General features: G+C 41.3%; 1 long non-coding RNA gene across 1 annotated transcript in view; it reads left to right on the top strand.

Moving 5' to 3' along the window:
- The window catches only part of LOC104694091, a 122,023-nt gene extending 99,767 nt beyond the window's left edge, over positions 1–22,256 (top strand). Inside the window, exons 17-19 of the long non-coding RNA XR_005602366.1 lie at positions 4,271–7,756; positions 13,719–13,826; positions 16,225–22,256. This is a non-coding gene — a long non-coding RNA (uncharacterized LOC104694091). The remainder of the gene's footprint in view (positions 1–4,270; positions 7,757–13,718; positions 13,827–16,224) is intronic.
- Positions 22,257–26,417: the final 4,161 nt, after the last annotated feature.

Here is a 26,417-nt window from a genome sequence, read left to right as displayed (position 1 = left end):
CAGCACCCAGGGAACTTTCTGAGCACTCCAGTGCTGGCTTCATTTTGTGTCCAGGGTGTAGAGGGCCAGCACTCTGGGCTGGGATCCAGGAGGGCCAGAGCTCAAGCACTGTGCTCAGGCTTTAAGCAAACTCGAGATCTCAGTGTGTGGATTCAGGTCATCCTGGGACTGTGAGATTGAGCTGAACTAGACATGTGGACACAGCCAAATTCATCCATGTCAAGCTTAGGCAGGGAGCAGAAACAAATATTCCTGCTTGCTTTAATGATTTAAATAATCCCACGTATCAGGGACAGGCTGCTTTTGCAGGGTTTAGGTTGAAAAAAGCGATCAGAGAAGCTAAGAAATTTCTAAGCAACCCTTCAGAGTAATATTTCATGAGATCTTGAAATATTTGCTCCTGAGAATAATATTTACATAGTTAAAAAAAGTAATTCAACTGTGTATTGTCCTCACAGGAGAGAGTTTCTAATTTTTAAGCATGATTATATTACATTCCTTAAATTTGGGGTTCCTGGGCTTCAGAGCATTTGAGTTTGAAGCTTGAACTCTTACGTGTTTCATTTAGAATTTCTGGTTTAGCTGCACTTAAATAACCAGAGAGAGCATTCCATGAATCCACATTTGTCAGCATTTAGGGAAGTTGAACATAACTGGGATTCTATGAAATTATTGTATTCTACTTTTTGCATGTAATAATGCACGCACAGGCCTAAATCTGCTGAATGTCACCGTTGATTAGCAAGAATAACACGGGTAATGCTAAAGAACCTGCAGTTTGCTTTCTGCTCCTTTAAGCAGACGAGCTCCCTATCATACACTACTAAGATATTCTCATAAAGCCCAAAATGAAAAGAATTTTTGGGTTGTAACCCTCAAGACTTTAGGATTTTTAAATCCTGACACTTCAGGATTAAAATAACCCACCCACGTATCTATCAGGGAATGGTGAATACATGTTTGTGTAGTTTGCCTTATTTGCATTTGTTGGTAATTAATTAAAAAACATGAGTTTAATTAAATTTGGAGTTAGGGGATTCATTAAAATAAAAACAAAAAGCATTTCAGTTAAAAATGTAAAATAACGTGTTCGGCTGGGTTTGCTGGTGCAGCTTAAGGATTTGCAGGGAAATGCCGACAGTAGGAAAACTTTAGGGAGTATCACACTGCACACAGTTAGAGAAGAGTTACTGAACAAAGAGAGGCTTTGTCAGCAGATAAATTTCACCTTGTAGATACTCAAATTGAAATAGCAATGTTTGCCCTCAGTTTCTTTCTGAGCTGAGTCGGTGGCTATGGAAGAATGACAACCATAGAAGCCCAAAGGAAAGGGTTGCAGCATAACTGGAAGGAAGGTTATTAAAATAAGAGCTAGAGGGAAAAAAAGTAAAAGATTAAAAAGCTTAAAGGGAAGAGGTATAACTCATTGAAAACTCAAGACTAAATTACATTTACCTGTTTATACTGTCATGAAAAGTTATTTCTCTTTTCAGTCTCTTAGTCACAGCTCACTGCCCTTAAATTCTTTTTCCTTTGAGAAAAATGGAAGGGGATTGATTTTAAGAAAACTCATGTTAGAATGCGTAGAAAAAACATGTTGAAAGCAAGAATAGAAAAAGAAATTACCTCAATTGAGAATTAAAAGTGTATTAAATATTTTTCTGTTCTATTAATATTTCTTCTGAACAGCAGAAATCTTGAAGTTTTGTAGTCTGTGTTATGAAAATTGTCACCTAGAGCAGAAGTGAAACCTGTTCACCCTCTCAGACTGAAAGGCTTAAGTGAAGATCTCCCAAAGCCGTCACCCAGGTGGGATTTTTGCCTACAAGGACCTATGTGCTGATGTCTCCAGAGGCTTGGGAAAGGCACAAATGGCAATATCACTGCTACCTCTGTGCTCCTAGGGTGGGAGAGCAGCTGAAAAATCACTGACTTTCATCTAACTGCCTCAAAAATCAAGAATTTCTACTTTATTCTTCCCCCGAAGTATTTAATTAGGGGAGGAAACAATTATAATAATGGAATATAATACTCCCTAAAAAATTCCAAGTTGTATTCATTAGACTCATTTTCCTATGAAATTAATTTTAAACACCTCAGTAACGAATATGAAATGCATACAAAAAAAAAAAATCTCAATTAATTTGCCTGGAGATGTGTCATGACAGTGGCTTGGCACCCCCTCGCAGGATGCTGGAGGACAACTTTGGAGTGCAAAGGAGCAAGATTTAAAAGAAAAAAAAAACCACAACAGTGAAATATCTTGCATCTCTTTGAGATTAGAAACCATCTGTGGGTGCCCATTTCCTGCAGCGCTGGGCAGGACGATCCCACTTTAGAAAACACCTGCGCCTGCCAGGGAAGGTGGCCCTCGCAGACAGCAGATGCTCCACAGCTGAAGCCTTTCAAAGGAGACACCTTTGGAGCTCCTGCCCTTGTGGGATAACTGAATCATCCATAAATAGTCTTTAAAGGCAGCATAGTCTGCCTTAAAAAAACCCCAAAAAACGAAAGGAAAACGAAGTGGGGTTTTGTGTGTGGGTAAAGTAAATACAGTTGGAAAGACATGACTTGTTAAAAGCTTTTTGAGGACCCCCACACTCACGAAATCTTTTAGGTCATGTGTTTGCTTTCTGAAACATTTGGTAAGTAATAAGTGCCAAGGGACTATATGCACTCCATCTGGAATTAGCAGATTCCTCTTTGTTCAATTGTTCCTAATTTTGGAACCAGCCGACTTGCTTAAAAGTATTTTGATTTGCTTTTAAATAAATATGGGAGATAAACATAGCCCAGGACCCGGAAAGGTATGTTATTAGTCCTCTCCCTCTCTCCACACAACTCTTAAAGGGCCAATTCTGATGTTTGCTGTTGGTTTATGGTAACAATTTGTTTGGTGTGGTCCATCATTTTTCTTTCCTTTTTATTAATAGTAGCAAAGAAATCAGAGCTGGAAAAAGAACTATTAGATCACTGAATCCACTCTGCTGCCAACACAGTCTTGTTCCTTACAGAGAATTTTTTCCATTTCTTTCTCCAGGTTAAAGTTGGAATTAAGTTTAGAGCCTGTAGGTCTAAAGTGAGGTACACAAGTAAGTGGAGATTTCACCGTTTTCTCCTTTCCTTACTAGAAAAAGAACTCATTTTCATCTCCACCATCCCTACACAAGAAAATGGCATGTCAAAAGATCAAGTAGATGCATGCTCCTTGCAGGTGTTGTAGATAACTACCTCATCCCTGTAAAACTTTATTTTTTGCTTGGGGAAAGTAGAAAAGGAAGAGAAAAGCAGCACTTCTCTTATCTTCCCTGATGTCCTATAACGTGTAAGAGTCTGAGACCAGAACACCTGCTTGTCCTGTAGGCATAAGAAAAGAAACTGCATTTCCTTTAGGGCCTTTAAAACTCTTTTAGACACAAGTCTTTACAAACATGTTTGAGGAAACACTGCAAAGAATTGAAAAAGCAAACTGGAATAACCCAAAACTGCACCAAATTTGCGATACAGAATTCAACTGGAGGAGAATTTGACCCTGAAAATGTTTTCAATGAAAAGCTTGTAAATCAGGGCTCAGGAAGGTTGTCCAGTGTTGTTAGGTTTGGCATATAAATAATTATTAAGAGGTGCAGATCTGTAGATTTGGGATCCCAGCCTAAGATGTTCAGCCTGTATATGTTGGTCTGCTTCCACGGATTGGAGTGGAACGATGCCGGCTTACTCCAGCCGGGAATGGATGATCCCTCTCTCCATCGGCTGCAGAGGAGGCTTAGGGAGACTCTCTTTCCTAAGCCAGAGCTGGCCTTCCTGAGCTGTGTCTTACCAAGCATTACAGAGCAGGATCAAGGTCTTTATCTAGTTCACGGCTGCTCAGAATTTCTTTTCATCCAACGTTTATTCAGAATATAAGCAAACATTTTATTTCTGCTTCAAGCTTTCCTAGGACTGGAAGCGGTGCAGCACAAGATACATATTTCCCTGTCTCTACAAGGCTTTTTTATTTGGTCTAGATACACATCTGTAAGTATTTTACCCTCTCACATATTCATATATACTGTAAGTCAAAGGAGCTTAAATTTTCACTTCTTGCATTGCATTGCAATCATTCTGTTTCACGGGGTGTTTCTTTTGCGTCATGTCTCAGCAGCCTCAGGCCTTCTCTAAGTCACTGTTCTGACCTTCCCAGCAAGCAGGAACTGGAACTATAGTCAAATATTAATGTGGGATACTCAAAACATAACCATAATCTCTTCTACCTCTTTTGCTATTCCAGTCAATCCCTATTTTGAGGATCAAATCTCTCTTTCCTGCGTGCTTGAGGAAAGTCTGTCAGCGTGATGAAGTACCAGCATCACTCAGCAGGACCTGTTGAGGAGCCAATGTTTGGGCTTGGCCCATCACAGTACCGGTTTATCCTTTTTAAATCTGTGAGTATGAGCTCAGGAGCTGCATCACAACTTTGTGGAGACTCTGTTGTGTGCACACACCTTAGGTTAGGGCACTTCAGCTTTGTTAGGGTAGTGGTTGGACTTGATGAACTCAGAGGTTGTTTGTAACCTTAATGATCCTGTGATTCCATAACTCTAATTCTTAAAGAGAATGAGCTCTCAGCTCTAAGGAATGTAGTGCCATGGGTTGCTGGCTGCAGTTAATGTATTTAATTATATATATATAAAATATAAACGTTTATGTTAGGAAATATTTAGTAGAATCTGGTGATTTCAAAAAGGAAACCTCAGAGCCCCTTCCAGGGCCTAAAGGCACTCCAGGAGAGCTGGAGAGGAGCCTGGGACAAGGGATGTAGGGACAAGACATGGGGAATGGCTTCCCACTGCCAGGAGGCAGTGTTAGATGGGATACTGAGAAGAAATCCTCTGTGTGAGGGTGGTCAGGCCCTGGCACAGGGTGCCCAGAGAAGCTGTGGCCGCCCCTGGATCCCTGGAAGTACCCAAGGCCAGGCTGGATGGGGCTTGGAGCAACCTGGGATAGTGTAAGGTGTCCCTGCCCTTGGCAGAGGGTGCGACTGGATGATCTTCATGGTTCCTTCCAAACCAAATCATTCCATGATTCCACGAAAATACAGCAACTTGTTTCCTTCTGTACCTGCAATGTGAGTAAACACACCTGCTAAGAAAAACTGTGGTAATTGTAATAATTTTCTGATAATGTGTCCTTCTCAACGGTTTTTGCAGAGCAAGAAAAGAAGAAAGATTCATTCTTGCTCCATAGAAATTAATTAAAACCTTGTCATTACCACCTGTGAGAGGACAGAACCCCAGTTGCCCTCTCAGTGAGAGACCAGTGGTTTCTTTTTGTTTCTGGTTATTATTTATAAATTCTGAGCAAGCAACTTTGTTATGAGACTAAACTCATTTGCAACTTGTGAATTTTTTTGACAATGCATATGTTCATGCTTCACATTTTGTCATCTCCTTTTAGGAGACTACACGACTTTCCATCATTTCAGTTACAAAAATTTCTGATAGTTGGGCAAAACTGTCTTAGAAAAAGATGCAGAAACTCAGAGAACAAACAGAAATATTGGATGGTAGATGAGACAAATCTAAATTTTACACCAAAGGAAGAGGTTATCAAAGTTTCACTCTCAGAAACTGGTTTCTTTTAAGGGGTTGAAGGCAAGTGGTTGTGGCAGGTCAGGTTATCACGTCGCTGCTATAGTTAGAACTCTGGACTGGTTCTGTGCTGTTGTTTGTTGAGATGACTAAGTTGTCATTTTTAATTAGCTTTATGCTCCTCTCAAAGGCTAATTACTTTACTTTTTATCAAGAATACTTGATTGGTAATGACAAGGGTGCCATGGTTACGTATTTTTAGAGAATTCCCCAACCTGCACCATTATGTGATTTCCTGTTCCCCCTGGATTCTTTGTGCAGCAAAGCCTTCAATAAAAATAATGGTTAAGAAAAATGGAAGTTTACTGAAGATATTGGTGGAAAAAAGTATCTCTTGGTTTCTTTTTGGCAGGAAGGCCACTGCTAATGTATTTAGTCAGCGTAGAAACCTTTATGCTTAGTTTGCCTCCCTGTCAGTGACACTCATGCTGCTCTATTACCTCCACTGAAGTTACCTTGGGCAAACTGAATTTGAGACGTTCCTTTTTTCCCCCCTCTTGTTTGTCTATATAATTGCGCATCTCCCCTGGTCGTCATGGAAATCTGGACTGACTGAACTGCATCCTTCTTTCCAAGCGTGCATATTGCACAACCAGACACTGACTTTCACAGAGGGTTCACCACTTTTTTTTACCAATACCGTGTTGGATAGCCCTTGAGATAAACATGAGAGGTGCAGTCACAGGTGAAATCTCTCTTTTCTTTGACAACCTGTAGATTGCTGTAATCTGTTCTTGTTTAAAACAGCAGCAGCCCAAAAGTTGATGTTTCTGTGAAGGCTCCCTCGATGGGGGGGACAGCAATGGGAGACATAAATACTCCTCTGACATTTTTTAGAAATACAGCTATACCCAGAGAATGGCTGCTTTTCTCCTGTTCATAAGTACATGTCAGATGTGTGGTAAACCAAATTCTCTCAGGAGCTTGTCTTGAAAGAGGGAAAGACACAATGATTTAGAGTCTACATCTGCAGTCTAAGGTGCTTTGGTACCTGCTGCTGGAGAGAATTCCCTCCACCTGCAGCCTCCTCATGCTGGGCTTAGAGCTCTTCCCAAAGCAGAAGCCCAAGGGAATCTAATGCTGTTCCTAATCCAGTGGAAAGGCAAAGAGGGAACAGCCACCACCTTCTACTGCAAGTGGAAAGGGACTCCCTGGTGACAGCAACTCTTGCCACATTCCCCAAAGCATATGGAGAGCAGGATCAGAGGAGAGATCTTCTGAAACTGAAGGGAGTGTCGGTACGGTGGGATGCTAGCATGGCACATGTGTGTACTCAGGCTGCCAGGGGGAGCTCCTGAAGGGCGTGTTTGGCTGGGAAGGCCTGCAGGAATGTGTTCAGTGGCAGGAACCATGTGTGGGACATGTCTGCAACCAGGCAGCTGGAGATGCGAGGATGTTCTGGAGTGAAGGCTCGCACAGTCCCAGTGTTTTGACGTTATCCTTCTCAGAGCCAGACAGGGAATGTAGCAGCTCCAGCCACTGCAGCAGTGCAGTGTGAGTCCTTCCAATCTACGTGTAAAAAACACCTTCTTCACTGAGCATCTTGTCTCCTTAATGAGCCAGTAACACATCTATGGCTTCAGTAATTAAAACAAGGTTTTGTTGCTTCTTGCTGATATCAGCTCCACGGAGGAAGAAGAGAGAGACAGGTAAGGGAAGCTGGCAACCACTCTGGGAAACAGGTATTTGCCTCCCTGCTTCCTCTGCTGCCAGAAAAATAGACAGGACTGGATCCTAAAGGTATCAAATCCCTAAATCCTATGGAATTCAAAGTAAGTGTGTGGCTAAACGCTGTGGGGACCTGGGTTTATTCTCTGTGTGCCTCAAACCTTCATCTGCCCTGTAAGTGTAGTAATTCTTCCCAGTTCACAACAAAGTAAAATAATAAATATGTTATGGAAAACAAGGTGCTTAGCTATTGTTATCTTTGAAAAAAAAAATATATATATTTAAATATCTAAGCAGTATATGTTTACTCTTTTTTTTTTTTTTGAGTGATGTTTAAGTTATAGTTTTCAGTTTTAGAGAGAAGTGCTTGTTGATGAACTGATTGTTGTAGTCCCCAACTGTAATCAGGATGCAGTTTCCTCTCCAGAAGTTCACCAACAGCAAGGATCAACAAGAAGGTAAGGTAAAGGTTCAACTTTTAGAAGTCAGACTAATAATATTCTTTCCTCAGTGCAAAGCTGAGCCTGTTTCAGTTTCAGGCTAACTTTCAGCATCTCTGATTTCTATGTGGTGCCTTGCTTCCAGTATAAATAAATGATCCCACATTCCGTCATGATAACATATGCTCATGCAGAGCTCAAAATTAGAAGGAATATGAAGTGTTCTATTAATTGCATGAATGTTGATTGTTAAAATCATGTGCTAATTGGTAATATCTGTGTGCAGTAGGTTCCCGCAATATGTGTTAGATTACATTAACTGTGCTCGTGACTCAGATATCAGCATTATGCCTTTCGTAGAAGGAGCTTTTTTAGACTTTGTGTAATTAGGTTCTATAGATTATCAGTGTAGAAAAATTAGTAGAAGGCTGTGTAAAGGGCATGTGAAGTTAGAGGCATGAGGAATACTGAGCTCAAAAGATGCATCTGCTCCTCTTTCTCATGGTGTGCTTTTCCTCACATCCTCTCCAGTGTAATTCTCACCGTGTTTGTCTTGAGGTAATTCCCAGGGAATTAAGTACCTCACTACCAGGGTGATTACATCTGAAAGTTGCCATCTTTTCTGAGTGGGCTTTCTCAGTTTTCAGTCTTTGCCTTTGCCCTCCCCAGGCTTTGGTCCAAGAAGCACTCAGGTACACTGCAGATAAATGAGATTATCGCTGTACTCACCTATCAGTGGGGCAGTTGAGCACAGTTAGCAACACAACTCTCCTGTACCAGATGTGCTTCCTCTCCGTTCCTAATCCCTGGGGAAAAATTCATGTGGATCTGTTTTGTTCACTGATGTTTTAATTTTATTGCGTGCCATGAGTATTTATTAAAATAAGCATGGTAGAAGGAACTGGGGCTTGGAGTTAAATACGGTGAGATGTGTTTTAAAGAAATGTGGTGGTTGTTTCCACTCTCTGTGTAACAGAAATGAAGTCTGGGGCTCCAAACTCACCCAGATCTGGGACTTTGCATCAGGAATGTAGTGACAGGACAAGGAGTGCTGGGTTCAAACTGAAAGAGGAGAAATTTAGGTTGCATATATGGAAAAAATCCTTGTCTGTGAGGGTGGGGAGGCCTGGCACAGGGTGCCCAGAGAAGCTGTGGCTGCCCCTGGATCCCTGGAAATGTCCAAGGCCAGGTTGGATGGGGTTTGGAACACCCTGGGATAGTGGAAGTTGACCCTGCCCATGGCAGGGGGCGGAACTGGATGAGCTTTAAGGTCCCTTCCAACACAGACCATGCAAGTTTTCATATTTCCAGAAAGGAGGACTGAAAATTCAAAAAAGAAAATATTTTTTAAAATTATTTAGAGAAACACCAGGCAGATATTTCTGTTGTTAAGAAAAGAAATATTAAATAGTGTAAAAGTTTCATGGCTTGCTCTGAGAAAAATATTCAGAATTGAATTCCTAACTAGCGTAATTTTAATTCATTTTACAGTGGACCAGCTTGGTAATGATGCAATGAATTAAAACAGGTTGTCTGAGAGGAAAAATGGATGCAGTTTTGGTAAAGAGAGCATTTACAGAAGTGTTAGAAGTCTTGAGTCTTATCAGGGCTGTTGCTCTAATATCTCTTGATTTACTGATCTTGAAAGAGGCAAACCTCATGGGTTCATGAGCTTAATGTTAAGGCACACTTCATCAGTTGTCCTGAGAAATGCAGAGATTTAAGAGGAAATCAGTTTTAGCCCCCATCCGAAATGTTGACACTGAATCAAACAGAGCATGAACTATATTCACAGTTTTAATTAAAAGAAAAACTGACAAATTACCAGCATTCTACTGTTCAGAAGATGGTTATCTGTTACAGAAATATGTTTTCTAATGCACATGCTCTCATACATGAAATAGTTTCTAGATTTATTTTATTATAATTGTAAACTATGGCACAAACGTTTAATCTTACCTACTTAAAAAATGTAAAATGTTTTCCAATTTCTTAGCAACTCTCCCTCCTCCCCCCACCTCTGATTCCCAAAGTCATGCATTGAAAAGGATGAACGAATTTAGTAGATGAGATGACCACTGGAAATATGTGGAAAAACTAATAAATAAAAAGAAAAATTAACCAAAAGGAAGTTGCTTACTAATTTTTACGATTAAAAAGTTAATCTAAAATGACTACCAGCCTTCCAGAGATTAATTGCCAGATTAAGTAGATAGACATACAGTGGTCAGTGGCTACCTGGGGGAATGAACTGTTAAATTGCTTAGTTCAGTGCACATAATTTACAAAGAGATCAGCTCCTCTGCCTCTGTGGCAACTCTGCATATTCCAGGAAGGTGAAGGAGGTCCCATGAGGACTCAGCCACTGGTGGGAGCATCTGGAGTAAAAAGTGTTTGTTTCCAAGGAGGTAAAAGTAAACTGGGGAACAGGGCAAGTTGTTACTCCATGGGGAACAACAAAAATCAGTTTCCTTTCATTTCCTTTGGACTGCTAAAAAATTAGCTAAATATTTGGAGAATGACTTTTCACATGGGCATGGAGTGATAGGACCAGGGGGATTTGGTTTTAAACTGACAGGGAGCAGGGTTAGATTAGATGTTAGAAAGGAACTATTGCCTACGAGGGTGGGGAGGCACTGTCACAGGGCGCCCAGAGAAGCTGTGGCTGCCCCTGGATCCCTGGAAGTGTCCAAGGCCAGGTTGGACAGGGCTTGGAGCACCCTGGGACAGTGGAAGGTGTCCCTGCCCATGGCAGGGGGTGGAACAGGATGGATTTTAAGGTTTCTTTCAATCCCAAACCTTTCTGGGATTCTGTGAACTGGCAAACCCACCCCATCAGCCCATGGAGTCAGGGGCAGAGAACCCTCTGCCAGGCAGGATCCTGCCCCTCTGGGCTCTGCTTTGTGCACAGCCAGGAGAGCTCTGGAGCACCCAGAACTGAAGGACGTCACTAATTTTAATGAAGCCAAAGGGAATCCAGCACAGTGCTGTTCTTTTCCCATTATTCTTTGTTTCATTGTTTCAAGCTAGCAGCAGTTGGCAGCCTGGAAGGGGATGTCGCTGCATAGCTTGCTGTCCTTGAGAGCCACTCTGGAGCACGGCTGAGGTCCATGGGGGGGCTGTGGTGGCCCAAACAGCCTGATAGCTGGCCTGTGGTGAGGAAGGCAGGCTGACTCTGACAGCAGGAACAAGGGGCTGCTGCCAGTGGGCTCATGGATGCTCCAAGAGTGCCAGTGGTGGGAGAGGAGCGGTGTCTGACAGCAGAAACCTCTTTCCAGTGCTGCTCTCACCAGACTGCAGAGCTGCATCTTCCACAGGTGTCCCAGCAACACTCTTGGAAACCAGTGCAGCCTCCCCAGTGCCTGCAGGGCCAGAACTGACCCCAGGGCTCACTCCCAGGTTCTGTTGTTCGTGGGCTCTGTGTGCAGTCCACAACACGAGCATCAGGGTAGGCTGGAGGCTGTTCCTGCCTGACCATGCAGTGCATTTCTCTGGCCATTTTTATAAGATTTTTGTGACCTATCAGGCCACTGGAGTGGCAGAAATTATTTCTCCCCTCCCTTTAAGAGCTATGTTTCCCTGCTGTTAATCCACCCCATAAAAAAACCTTAAATATATACTGTGAAAAATGTTATGCCTACTTAAGCAAGATAGTTGCCTGTAATAGTGTGCCATAAAGCAATCTGAAATGTTTATTGTCTGTTCCTCAACTGCAGTTTTATTTCTTTTTAGCAGTTTTTGTATCTATAGGATTTTCTTCACTATGAAAGATTCTAAAGAAGTTTTTCCCTTTCCCTGCAAACAGTGATTATTTGTCCAGGAGACCCTCCTACCAGTGGAGATATGGACAAGAATTTTTTACAAAACTTCCAGTTTCCTAAACTTTTTCCAGTAAAAAAACATTGTTTAAATCAATAGCAAGCCTTGATATGATAGGCTTTAAAGGGCAGCCTGGCTTCCAAAGGAGCAGATAATGTTCAACAAGATGTCTTTTGTAAAGGCTTAAATAGGAAATCAGGAAAAGAAAAGAAAAAAAAAAAGGAGGAAAAAAAAAAAGCACCAAGGTTAGGGGGTGGTAAAGATGTTGCTGCTGGATCTAACTCCAGAGACACAATGTGTATTTCATTGCCACGAATAAACTGTATCCAGGGAACGAGCAAATGAAAAAGTGAGGACAGGAGATATCTTATTTTTGTTGTTTGTTTCCAAAGAGTCCACCCCCACATAGGTCACTTGGAATTCATTTGTCTACATCCTGGACTGCACGTAGGGGAAAAAAAAAATGCCTGGGATCTGAGAAAGAGGAATGCGATAGGGCATGGGAATCACAGCGTCACGGTGGTCACCAGAGCATAGTTTGGCTCGTCTTAAAACAAGCAAGCACCGTCGGACCTCTGTAATACCAGCAAATCGGCCGTGCTATCAGGCTACCTATCAGAGCCTGAATGCTTGAGAAAAAGTGTGTGGGATTTCACCCGGAGCCTGGGGCGTTGCAGGGCTCTTGGAGCTGCTGCTTTCCTCTTGACATCCAGTACTACTCGGTGACCTCGGCAACAATCCAGTGTACTGTTACAGTTCATTTCAATAATTAAACAGTTCAGGGATGGCAGAGCTTTCTTGTTGTCAATAGAAAATCAGGGCTGCAGTTTGCTTTTTTTCTTTTTTTTTTTTTCCTCTTTCTCCCTTCCCATTTCCCTCTGCTGAAATCCGAAGTGTTTGTTTTTAATTATATTAGCTAGAGACAATTAATTTCACAATCCGAACAGAAAAAAAAGCCCCCACGTTTCGCGAGAAGGACTGGCAACTGGTAAATGCAATTATTATTGTAGCACATTTTCAAAGGAAGAGATCCCAGCTCCAACAAAGTCATATGTATAAAATTTCAGTCATAGAATATAGTCTCAAACAGCAGATTTACTCTGCAAGAGATGGGAACTGCTCTCCCATCTGGAGCTATGTTCTGTTCATGCCACGTGGACCCATTTGATACCCTCTCTGAAAAAAACACCAGCCAGCAAAATAGACTCCTGTCCATCAGCTCCTCCAAGGAACTGCCTCATGTGCCCCTTTAAACTTGCCTGACGTAGAGATGATTAATACCAGCCCCTTTTTAAGCGCAGCCTCTCAACAACAACTTAAAAAACCCCTCTCTGTGCGAACGGCAGCATTTACATTTCTGCTGCTGGAGCAAAAAGGAAAATAATTCAATTTTATGTCTTGCAAAATTTCCTACAATTAAAAACCTATTTTTTTGAGGCGCTGGCTGTGCCCCTTTCATTGCCCATCTGGCTGCCTCCCAGCTGCTCCCTGGCTGACTCCGTGTTCTGCCACCAGCGTGGCGGGAGCCGCCGCTCGCTGCGATCGCCGGCCCTTTTTCCCAGTGTTGCTCCTGCAGGATTGCGGGGCCGCGGTCTGGCCTCACTTACACTGATTTACTTTTATGGGATTCAGTCAGAATGCTGCCGATTTATGCCGCTGAGGCAAACAGCAAAATTTAGCTCTTTGAGTAGGGAGTGCTGGAAGGGCTTCAGGCCCTTGAGGGATGTTTTCTGCTGGTCCCGGTGACAGCCGTGCCGGCCCCTACTGTCACACTCCCATTCCTTGTCCACGCTCATTTTGCACGCCTCACAGAGCTTTTACCTTTTCCCATTTCCTACCAGTGTCATTGACATAAGAATATGAAACCAAAATATACCGAGGCATCGCTCCTTTGGAAGCTGTATCTGACATCCTCATTCCCAGTGAACAGTGCTTCATTTCCCAAGTAGCTGAATCCTTTCAGTGAGGCAGCTGCAGAGGGAAGACTGGATCCACAGAAGGGTTTTGACATAGCTGTGCTTAAATTGTAGGCCTGCTAGATTATTTTAGCTTGAGTCAGGAGTCAAGGAGTCTTTGCAGTGTGCATGGAGGAAGTTGGACACTGTGGATGGGGGAAGCACAGCTCCAGGAATCTAACCAGGAAAACACTTCTGTTCAACAGCTGAAGCATCCCAATGGAGGAGGCACTGCAGTGGGTCTCCCTTTCCTGATGCTCACCCCAGGCAAGATCCTCAGGAACTGCCCTGGTTCCAGGCAGCACCTTCACTGCGTAAGTACCATCCCGGCCCATGAGAAACCCAGCTCCAATGTCATGATTTTCCAGAGGGGTCTCAGCCCTGTGGAAGCCCTGTTTTAAACCAGCAAAAGGGAAACCTTCACTTTACGTGGGTGAGTTGAATCCTTGTTGAAGCAACCCAGGAAAGCAGAAGCTTGATTTCACAAAATCACAGAATGATTTGGGCTGGAAGGAACCTTAAAGTTCATCTTGTTCCAGCCTGCCTGCCATGGCTGGGACATCTTCTCCTAAACCAAGTTGCTCCAAAACCTGTCCAACCTGGCCTTAATTTGCCAAGGTATTGGTGAGCAGCAGCTCTTGTGGTAACCTTTATTTCCACTCCTTTTTGAGGCTGTCAAAGCATTTTACATTAAAATTGTCAACACGAGGTAGTCTGTGCGTTCCAAGTACCAAGTTACAGCTGCATGAGGATTATTTTCTATATTAAAAGTCTAAAGCAGGAGTTAAACACGGATCTGTCTTTAAGGCTGCAGGTGAGGCTCTCAGCTTGGCTTTTGCAGTTCACACCTCCAAGCGTGACAAACCTCTCACCTCTTAATTTTTGGACTTGATGATCTTAGAGGTCTTTTCCAGCCTTAATGATTCTGTGACCTACCAATCCAGCCTTAGGAAGGAGGAGGTAAGAATATTCCCTGTGAACACAAATTTGCAGAGTGGAGGAGCAGCTGCTAAAGGTGCAGCCACTTGTGGTGGAGCTGCTCTTGATTTCCAGGAGAGCCCTCCAGAACCTTGTAGAGCCTATACCCACATCAGAAGGACCAGCCTTGCCCTTTGCCTGTGTTTCTGATTCTTCTGCTTGCTCTTTTTTTGGCGGGAGGAGGAAACCTTGCAAAGCTGAAATGAAATATTAAGCCTCATTCTTTCCAGGTAAGTGCATGCCAAATCTCACAACGATGTTGGCAGGCTCCCAAAGTTGCAAAATAATGAAGAAAACATTGAGTTTAGGACTCTGTGCCCATTTTAGCAGCATTCCTTGTAAGTGCAATTAAAGCTGCCACTGATTTGACCTCAGGAAACACAGCAGATACACAGCAGAGTGCTAAGAAGTCACCTTGAAAGGGGATTGAAGTAAACCTGCAATCTTGTTCTTAAAAAAGAATAAATTCATTATTTAAGGGCCACTGGAGTCCTAGTCTGCACATCCATGGTAAGTCAGGCCTGTCAAGCCCAGCAGCAGCTGACGTGTCCAGGATTAAAAGTAGCTTTGAGCATCTCTTGGGGTTGTGCTGAGCTGATTCGTTCTATGGACGTGTTACCTAACACTTGTTGATGCAGCTTTTGCACACATCTGGACCACCTGGGAGGGCAGGATCCAAACCTTGTCTGCAGGATGGGACAAGAAAACAGTGTAGAGATGCACAAAGGTAGTTTAAGGACACTTGTGTCTTGCTGCCACTTGATATTATCATTATTGATGAATGCTGTTGTTGCAGGGAGGGGCCTCTTAGCGTGAAATCTTTTTTGTTACTCTTTAGTCTCCACTATCCTATTTTTTGCAGAAGTTACTCATGACAGATGCAACTTTCCTGGCTCCAGAGGTAGTGACAATAAAACATAACGCATTACAATATGTTATGAAATATGAAATATGGAATTCCCACACTCTAAGCCTGTTCTAGCTGTAATAGGCTGGAACCAAAGGGTTTGGGCTCTTATCCTGGAGGATATTGCACAGAAAGGTAAAAAGTCTCGGAGGAAAAGCTAAGATCCTTGGAGTCACTCTGGTGACCCCATGCAGACCTGTAGAAGACTGATTTTAATGATTTATTCTTCAAATTCATTTCTACCTATAAGGCAAATGAAGAAACTTCCTCTTTTCCCCATTTCAAAGTTTTTTTAGGCTACAAAAGAAAACACCAGAAACACAGAAGCCCCTGGTGGTACCAGCTGGAATGTTGCTGGTGCATCTGTGGGTGACAGAGACTGTCCACACTTTTTTCCTGACACAGCTCTCTAATTTAGTTCAGAAGAATGACATGAGCTGCCTGAACATCTGTTAGAAACTGCAGCTGAGAAAAAAAAATATTCTCCTTGGGATACACCATGGAGCAGGAGACTTGAACCCACTGCCATCGGTTTCAGTGGTGGGGGCTCAGACCCACTGAACTCTGGTTGTCCCCCCAAAATAGACTGGGAAACCAGAATTTTATAGTTAGGTGGTTATTTCTTTTGGAGCCAGGAACTGCAATCCTAATGGCATGATTACAGCACTGAAAGGTGATCTAAGGTAATAAAACAGAGGATATTTACCTTGAAGACAGTTGTGTTTTGTTGTATGTTTAAGAGAAATAACATGCTTGGCTAAGATACTTTTAATGCATGGGGGCTTTTTTTGATTGTGGATTTTATTTTTTTTTTTAAATATGCAAAGGTTTCCAAGCAGAGTGACTCATGAGAGCACCGCTCCAATTCCTGTTTCGTGAGCTGACTCCGTAGATGTGAACAGAGCTGCTGGGAACACAGGACCTGCTGCAAACATATTTCTACTTATTAACCAGCAACTTCAACTTTGGAGTGCTTCAGATATATTCATATTTTCAGGATTTTTTCTATGCTTCTGGTTGTGATAAATGTTATTGACAGTGAGCGGGAATTTATTATTGTTTGCTGATCGTTGGGCAAAGTGTTTAGCAGGAGTAAGGCTGAGACATGGAAATAAGACTGGGCAAGGACTTCTGATCTACAGGTGCCTCTACCTGCTGCTGCACTCCATGTAATCACTTTTGAAAGCCTGGAGAGTTCTATCTTGGGATAAGTTAGCTTTCCTGACTCCATTCCTGCAGTGAGGAGGCACCACAACCTCAGTTCTCTGTTGATTGAAGACTTTCTCCTACTTTGCATTGCAAATATATGCATGACTAATTCAAACCCACTGGCTTTTTCTTTTTCCTACTTTTTTTCTCTCCAGTTTTCCCTTCAGCTGAAATAATGTTTTCTTCTCCCTGGCCTTTAGACCAATAAGTTCACTAACAGTGAACAGGTTTTCTTGGAGCTTCAACTAAACTGAAGCTATTGTTTTGGGTGGAAAGAAATTTAAGATGTTTACAATAGATCACAGTTCATAAAGTTTTTCCTAATTTTCCGTGTATCTCTGTTTTTTCTGCCTCTGTCTAGACTTAGTAGATGTATTTGAATTCTGGATTTAGCACCTGGCTAAATCCTACTAACCTTCAGAAAGTTTTGCCTCAGTTTATTCAACAAAAAAAAGCCAACCCCCCCAAGCACAGCTAGAAACCACTAGAAAAACATAAAAAAGGTCTGATTTATGCTGGATATCAGAGGAAATCATCTTATCCCCTCTGATACGCAATCTATGAATGTAGAAAATTTTGGCTGACTCATGAGAGTCCCAGAATGGCTCTAGATGTTGACAGATATATTAAGAAGAGCCAAGCAATTTTTGTACCAACGCAGAGGCAGGGGAGATGTGTTCATTAGTTGTTGGTGAAATTACTGAAAGTGCTGCAATAAAGTTGGGTAAACTTTTTACCTTCCCTAATCACGGGCTTACCTGGGTCACAAGCATTAGTCATGGATATTCATTGCAAACTGCAAGCTCATAAAAGACAGCATATGGCAGCCCCGAATTTCTTGCTATATAAAGTTAAATTCACAGTAATAACATCTGTGCAGAATTTAGAGCCCCACCAATTAAAGTGAGGTCAACGTGCTGAGGCAGAGATTGATGGCATTCTGCAAATCTTAAATGACAAGTTAAATAGGTATAAAATAAACAAACAACTTTATTTCTTATTAAAGAGGCGACAAGAGGGGTGAGAATGCTGAGAGCTCAGTAATGAGGGCCAAGAGGAGCAGGGCAATGCTGTGGGTTGTGGCTGGGTTGTAACTCAGCAACGAGGGCTGCACCTGGAGCGGGCTCTTGCTGCCTTTTCTTGCTGGTACAATACAAGTAGCAAATGAAAATTGCTGGGCAGGACCCTGAAACCCCAACCTGTCAAAATTGGGCTACAAAAACGGTGAAAGAAGAAGGGGAAGACACAAGAGGAGAGGCTGAGGTCACTTGATCTGCTCAGCTGGAGAGGAGACTGAGGGGAGGCTCATCCTGCTCTACAACTTCAAGAGGGGAAGAGGAGGGGCAGGTAACAACACAGTTGTGGGTATAGGGAGGAACACCTCCATCATAACTTAGGTTCTAGATTGTTTGTTTTTCTTAAACAGGTGATGTAACTTTTCTAAAATGATTTCTGCCTTGAAGTCTTCAGTGTGTGATGCAACATTTACAGGAAGAGTTAAATTGCAAGTGGTGAGTAAAATCATCGTAATTGGGCTGACTCCACCACGGAGCTCTTCCTTTGAGTCAGTTTGTCTGTCATGGGGCACTTGAGATTTAAGAAGTCCTTGTCAATGAAGGCAAAAGTACTGAAGAAAAATTCCTGTTTAAAGAGGTGGAATTTAGTAGGTACTTATCCAAATCTGCAAGTAAAACTTACAGCTTCTTTAAACCAATACGAATTGAAAAAGATGAAATTACGGCTTTACCTGAAGCCTGGGTAGATTCTGTCCTTTTAGAGCAATGTGCCTTCAGGTCATTATCCAAAGGGCTCCTGCTCAGACTTTCCCAATTCACAGCCAGGATTTTTGCTCATGGTTTTCCACAATGCTGCACATGAATGTCTGAAGCAACATTTCCAACTCTACAGCAGGGTAGAGGGAATGGGAAGGAAAGGGAATATATGTTTTGCTCAGTTGTGAAGCTGGAGACAAGGAAACTTGTGCTTGTTTGGGTTTTTTTCCCATGCAGTGAGAAAAACATGCAAATGAAGTGTGAAAGAGAAATTATTCTGAAAGCAGACAGGAACAGCATCACTGAAAGAACAGGGCCATCAAGAGAATCCCAAATCCAGGGCACAACTGCGAGAAATCCCAGAAAGCTGGGACTAACAACACCACATTGATTGGCAAAGGTGATATTTCAAAGGGAATAATCAATAAAAAATAGACCTTTCTTTTTTAATTCTAGGCAGATAATTTGGAATAGGATGGGTGAAGAATGCTATTATATAATTTCAAAAACCTGCTACTTCACCATTTCTCAACAGCCAAATCCTGCTCTTGTGCGTGTCCAGCCAGGCCAACCTAAATCATGTATTCATGATTTAGTCATAGAGTTTTCTGTTTCCAAAGCAGGAAAAAGGCTGAAATACCTTGTTGGAAGGAGAAGCTGGGCAAGGGAAATATGTTCTGCTGACCAAAAAATGAAACCATGTGTGAACAATGGAAGCGCTGTACTGGTTATCTTTAAATCGATGTATTTATCAGCACCATTTTTGTACCGAGGGTTTTCCTGGCAAGCTCTTTGTTATCATAAAGGAAACTCACAGCTGGCAATTCTGTGTGGTGGTCATTCACTACAAATGAGAATTTAGTATCTTCTGGCATTGTATCAATCTCCGCTAGAGCGTTATGTATAAACTAACTCTCAATATTGACTCAAAATTTGGAACAGTAAGTGCATTTCTTAGCTTAGAGATGAGCCTGATCTCTTTTTTCCTCCTGTAAAGAATAATAATGTCTTATTTAGAAGAACCTGTAATGTTTCTGGCCTGCACTCAGTGTCTTGTACAGCTTAAGCACTGGATTTTGTGAGGCAAGGAGAGAGACTTTTCTTAGTTTGGGAGTCATCCATGGAAAAATAGGTATGCCATGGAAGTATGCAGGAAAGGCAATAGGTGATGATGTTCTTTCGACTGCACTTCCCAGCCAAGGTTGTATCATATTTCTTGGATACCAAGGAACTTGGAACTGGGGAGATACCTGATGGATTTACAATTTGGAAATGTTTTACCTCAAAAAACCATGGTGTGCCAAAAGCCAGGAGTTTAAAGGAAGTGTCTTTGTTTTCAGAAAGATTCTGCTGGAAGTAGGTGAACTCAGTTTGTGGAGAGCTCAGCTGGGTGCTAACGAGGACATCCCTAGGGCATGGCCCCAAATTCTGCCAGGACTGGGTCAGTCTCCTCTGAGAAGAACCTTCTGCTTTTCATATTACTAATCCCTGCAGCAATTTTGGTGGCAGAATTGCCCCAGATCCAGGGAACAAGGTAGACCTGGAAGCTGTTGAGTAAATGGAGACACAACCAATATCCTTTGTGCTGTCCCCATTGCTCCTGGGCAGCTCAGGCCCCAGGGAGGAGTGAATGATAACGAACTTACATCCACCCTACAGGTTCTCAACGAATAATAGAATATGTGTCCTAAGTGATCTCTGCCTTTTTCCTTTAAGTGTTGGTTATTTTAACACTTTGATGTCACACAAATAGAGTTCTTGCTCTATTTTTTTTCTAAACAAGGATTTTCAGCCTTTGATAACTTCGGAGAAATTCTGAAAAATGACCAATTCCGATTTGCAATAAAAAGACCCCCAACCAACCAAACCCACCCCAGCAACTTTCAAAATGAAACAACAACAAAAAGGAATTTCAGCCAGCTACAGATGTAATTCACAGGACTTTACATATTTATGGTCAGTAAAGAGACCATAAACTTTGAAAAGGTAGAGGGGCTGCCTGTTTGTGTGCAGAAAACAGCAGTTTCCTCGATTTCTCTCCATTGTCATGCAGTTTCCATGTGAGTTATTGGTGGCACCTTGTTGTCAAAGAAGGAGGTGTTCCAGTGAATGGTAAAACCTGTACTATGTTTGTTTGCTGGGTATTCATTAGTTAATTCTCATAAGGGTGTTGTTCTAGGGGAGGCAATGTTTGCCTTTGGCTGGGGGAGTTGCACTCAAGGTGGTGTTGGACCAGCAAATCCTAACGCTAAAATTCAAAATCTAAAAATTTCACATGGAAACGTTCATTACGACTCAATTTTGCTTTTTTCTCAAAGGTGCCTGTACTCTGACAGCCACATACCAGGAGCTGAGAGGAGCCTGGCCAGCACCACACATGATCAGAAATAGAAATCCTGAGCTCAGCCAGTAGTGACTGGAAGAGTGTTGGCTGGATGGTGCACAAGAAGCTTTGTGTAGTCACAGGTCGTGGTAGAAAAGTTTGCCAAGGCAAAAAAATAACCCACCTCAGAAACGCTCTCATTGCATTGAGCTGCGCTGGGGATTTAGTTGATTCTTCTTATTTCTTTTTTATTTCTGAAAAAACAAGGATTGAAGACTCTCCAGGTTATTATTAATAATGACTATAACATAATAATTCTGTATACAATTTTATTCATGGTTTAATATACAGTGTATTTTATACACGTACAATATTGTTTTATACATGCACAATATTATTTTAGACATGCATAATACTATTTTATACATACATAGGTGTAACCATGTCCCAGTGCCCTGTTCAGGAGATACATTCCTGCCTTCCAAGCTCCTCAAAATGAGTTCAACCTGTGTGGCCCTGAGCAGAATGGCAGACAGGCATTTTTTATTGCTGATTCCAACTCTCATAAATTCTTAGCTTGCTTAGAATTTGCCAGATTAAATGAAAAGTTACTGTAATTAGGGATTTATTAAAACATGAATCCTTGACCCAACAGAATATAATAACTCATTTGTTTCAAATAAGGCCTCTTTAATTGTTCCATCATTGGCCTAAGCAGCCCGTGCAGTGCAGAGTCACGTGTGTTCTCCAAATCCACTTGCAAAATGCTCTGTGAAATTTTTGATCCCCACACCACTCTATAGGCAGAAGCCCCTAAAACAAAAGTGTGTCATTTTAATTAAAAATTCAAGTGCTGAAAGCCCTTATTATTCTGCACTACAAAGCAAAGTCTGAGAAAACACTGGTTTTATATATAAGGTTCTATTTTAACTTTTTGTGACCAACCTTCCCTCTCTGTATCTTCAAAACCAATAGTTATTGATTTACGGTCTTATAAAACAAGACTGTAAAATCTTGTACCATGGAACTATAAATAGATATTTTAAAAATATATGAAAATTGCTCCCAAATCAGGTCTATATAAGGCACTAATCAGCAGAGAGCCATTTTGCAGGGGAATAGAAACTGCAGAAAATAATTTCTATTGAAAATGCAAAGAAATCTGAGACTACACACAAACAATGCAGCCAGAATTAAGGAATTACCCATTCCTCCTCCCCATCTTTGAAATAAGCCTTCTCTTTTTTTTTTTTTTTAATTGGTTGGCTGTAGAAAGCATATTACTATATTTGGGTCCTGTTTCCCTAGTATAAGAATAGTCCTACAAGGAATTCCCAGTAAAACAGTGTTGCAGTTCTACAGTATATTAAAAAAAAATATATACCATTGGAAAGTGTTATCCAATGGGCAGATGTTAACTTAAAGTGCACATTGTTTGGAAAAGGAGTTAATTAACAACTTATTAATTGGATAGAAAGTCTGAAACTGTTGTACTTCTAGCAAATACATAATTTTCTTCAAGTATTATTAAAGCGTTTTTGTTGTACCTATTAAAGATTCTTGTCTCTAAGTTAATTTCATTATGCTAATAAGCTATCATCGTTACAGAACCTAAGCTTTGATCCATGTTAATTGTCGTGATCTTCAAAGACAAAGTCGCCACTTACTTTAAATGAATTTTACATCTTTTTAAAGAATCACACGGAAATTAGGGGAAGTAATTAATTTTTTATTATGTGTCTCAATATTTTTAAGGGAGGAAGTCAATGGTATTGGCTAGAATTCATTTTAACATTTAACTAGGGAAAACAGCATGAGGCAAAAAAACGTTCAGATGCAAAAGATTAAAGAAAATTTGAAACTGGGACCTAATTTGTCTTGATAAACTTTGGTGTTTAATATGCTTCTTTTGTTCTCAGTGTGAAACTGCAGGGTTTTGATTTGTAAAAACTTTTTGAAGAATTAATTCTTTCTAATTTTTATTCCTTTCTTTGCTTTCCTTGTACTCGGAGACAGTGGAGTTGACCTTCAAACCATAACACTTTTAAATATCTGTGAATATACAAGGTTAAATCTATTAGTGGTCTGAGATTAGCTGCTCTACACTTGCAAAGTGTGTACCTTCTGCAGCAAATTTTATCTTTTGGTGAATGATAACAAGCTTACATCTGCCCTACAAGTTTTCAGCAAATAATAGAATATGTCTTGTAAGCGATCTATGCCTCTTTCCTTTAAGTGTTGGTTATTTTAACCCTTTGATGTTACACAAAGCTCAGTTCTGAGTCAGTAAGACATTTTTCTTGTTGACATCAGGACCTAAATGTTTGCATTGTCATCACTGCCAGGATCGAAAAATTGCAGTTCTCCTTTAGCTTTTTCAGACCTCTTCTGCAGAAAATTGCAAATAAGAATGTAAAGGAAAAATGTATAAGGAAAACAAAAAAAAAAAACAAACCCAAAAGTAGAAAGGTTGTGCTCTGTTTTCCTGACAGGATTCACCATTTCAAGCCCTGCTACACTGAAACTGCTCTCTGTCATATTTCCACAGTACAAGCATCCTGTTGCACTTGCAGTGAGAAGTGGTGCCTTTTAAAAAGGCAGCAGACAAAAGTAATTTAAGGATGGTAGCAGCAATTGAAACAACAGCCAGATTTATCTAATTCCTCCTCCCTGGTTAGCAGCACATAAGTGTCGTAAATGCAAGTAACCCTCGAGTTGGAGCTGAACCTCGGATTTCTGCAGCAGACAGGTGGTGAGCTCAGCGCCAGGATTTTTCAGCATTAATGCTGTACTCATTTAGCCTAACACCAGGCTTGAGTGACCCTCATCTGGATTTAACCTCTGCCCCGTCAATCCACAGACATACTTTCAGATCTCAACATCAGTTTTGCTTTTTTTCTTCTTTTTTTTTTTAGCATAGATGACTTTAATCATTAAGCAGCTTTCATAACTGGAACATATACATGTGCTGCTCTGTGCTCTTTGATTTGTAATCTCAGGTTCTGCCCAAATAATCCCCAGTGTCTGAGCGAATTGAGCTGAAGTTCAAAATTCTTTGATTGAGAATGTGGTGGTGATTTGGCACAGGATTCTGCTGCTTTTCTCTTTTTGTAGCAGGGGCTTTAGCATGCTACAAAGACAGATGTGTTGTTCATTATCATTATTATAAGTAGTAGTAGTATTAAGGTTGGGCTTGATGGTCTTGGAGGCCTTTTCCAGACTAAATGATTCTATGATTCTCTTATTTTAATATTTGGGCATTTATTCCAGTAAAGAATTTTTTTATGAAACAAGCTTTTCTTTGTTTACTATTTTTTGTTTGTTTGTTTTCTAGATGTCAATTTTAATTAAGTTCAGATATAAAATGCTTGTTCTTCTGTTTTGATACCCTTTTAATAAACCTCAGGTTATAGTGGGTATAGGGCATGGCATGAAGGCATAGCCCACCCTGCTGTACAGAGAAGCAAGAGTTTCCTCACCACTTTAATAAATCAAAGGAAGGTAGTGGCTCCCAAACTATCCTCCCCTTGCCTGAGCAACTGAAAGGTGCAATTCTCCCTATCACATCTTTTCTTAATAATCATAACACCCCATAAATGTTTATGTAAATACACAGTTTAAAAGGACTCATCCCAGCAGCACTGTGCTTGTCAAGTGAGTCATTTTTTCACCTGGCAGGATGATGTTGTAAGGCTCAGTTGTCTTAACTAATCCTGGCTAAAAAGCAAAATTCTGTTTTGTAAGAAAATTCCTGGCCAGCTCTAATCTTAACCTCTTGCATGTCTGTAGCTTCTAAATCAATGTCACAGTTGTAATAGCTTTGAAAACCCATATGTTTGTAAACTAAATAAACCTTGATATTCAAAGGAGATGAAGACAAGAATTACATCTCTTGGCAGTGGTGCTCTGAGCTCCGTTTCAGCTCGTGTTGGCTCCTCATTTTTATGCCCGTGTACCACGCCAAATCTGCCTTATCTATGCAAACATATTAACACTGGCTGTTTGCTAATGCTGTGATGCATCAGCCTCTTATCTCCAGTTCTGACCCTAATGTTACATAATAACTCCGGATCGCTATTTCTTGATAGTTCACTGGGACCGCCTTCGCTTTCTCAACTCTTCACTGGGAGCTGCCTCTCCTACCCACTGACTAAATCAGCTCCTGGCTGCTCTCCGCCAGCTAAGGCAGAAAGGCTGCCAAATAGCTTCCTGCTCAAAGATCTCTGTATCCTTTCTGTGCCACGGGCCATCACCCTGCAGTTCCAGTGTTTTTCCCAGGTAATTTTCCCCGTTGTATTAAACTCACATGGTTTGGCTTTAGAGATGCAGCCCCAGGTCTTCCCGAAGTTGCCCAAAATCTCATCCTATTTTCAACACTCTGACATTAGATATTTAATATCTTCTTAAAACAAATGGGTGTTGTATTAACATGTGAAAGAAATCTGCACTAAGCATAATAAAAATGCCACCCTTAATACCATATATGAATACTGATAAGTGTTCCTAATACTGCCTACTAAGACTATTAATGCCAAAAGAAGAAAATAAATATTTGTCATCAGTTCTATCTGGCCAAAAGTCTTCCTTTAGGAATAGCATGACATATTCCTTTGCAGTATATAATTGCCTTAATTATCTTTTGGCCTGTCCACAAAAGCTTGGTTCCATCTCTTCCCCCACAGCGTCCGAAGACTATGCAAATTCTGTTCATTCTAGCTCTCAAAATAAAAAAAAAAAAAAAAAAAAAAAAAAAAAAAAAAACCCCAAACAAAAAACAAAACAAAAAAACCAAAAACCAAAAAAAAAAAGCCTAAAAAGAATCTCCTTTAGCTATTTAGGAAAGGCTCAGAAAACTTTCCTAAGCGTGGCTGTGGTGTACACCAAGAGCTTTCTTATTTGCGGAAGATGTCCCCAAGCTCTTTGCTATTGTTCCGAGGTCTTCTCCTCACCCAGTCTGGCTTCTCGGCATTCCTACAACAGCTCTGTTCACCCCCCATCCCATCTACGGTGTGAAGCTTGCAAACATGAGAAACTCAGTCAAGCCCTTTAAACCCTCCAGGCTCAGTTAGGAAGCCAAAAAGCAAGAAATGTGGGAGCTTTTAGGGTTTCTGTCCTCTTAACATGGAAGTTGAAAGATCCAAGAGCTTCTATTGCCTCTCATGGCTGTAAAAGTCTGGCTAACAACCTCCAGGAAAACTCAGGAAAGCCAAAGGGTGGAGGACTTTGGGAGGCTGGCTCTCCCAAACTTTCCAACCCACCCTTTGTCTGATATAACTGAAAAGAAGCCCCAAAGCCCTGGACACGACAAGCAATGGGCCTGCGTGGTGTTTAGGTTTGGTCTGTACTGCAAAATGTTCACACTGCAACTTCTCAATTCTTTCTCCTTTTTCCTCCCTGGCTATTAAAAATTCCACTTTTAATGCAAAGCAGAGCTCTAGTTCTGTGACCACCATATGAGCACAGCAATCTGTAACTCAGTTATAGGAAATTATTCCCTTTAAACAAGACACTGAGGACGCGATCCAAAACAGGATTTCCAGTATTGCATGACCTAGATGACAGCTGGATTCACCTGCCCATAATATGCTCCAAAATAAAATGGAAAATGATCCCATTTTCCAACGTTTTAGTGAGAAAATATAAGTGAAAGGAAGTCAAAGAGCAGCTTCTGATGCTCAGTGGAGGTGGCCCTTATGTTGGACAGATTCAAACATAA

The sequence above is a fragment of the Corvus cornix genome, chromosome 7 (assembly GCF_000738735.6).
Source record: "Corvus cornix cornix isolate S_Up_H32 chromosome 7, ASM73873v5, whole genome shotgun sequence".
NCBI classification, from domain to species: Eukaryota; Metazoa; Chordata; class Aves; order Passeriformes; family Corvidae; genus Corvus; species Corvus cornix.
This window is presented reverse-complemented; position numbering and strand designations above follow the sequence as displayed.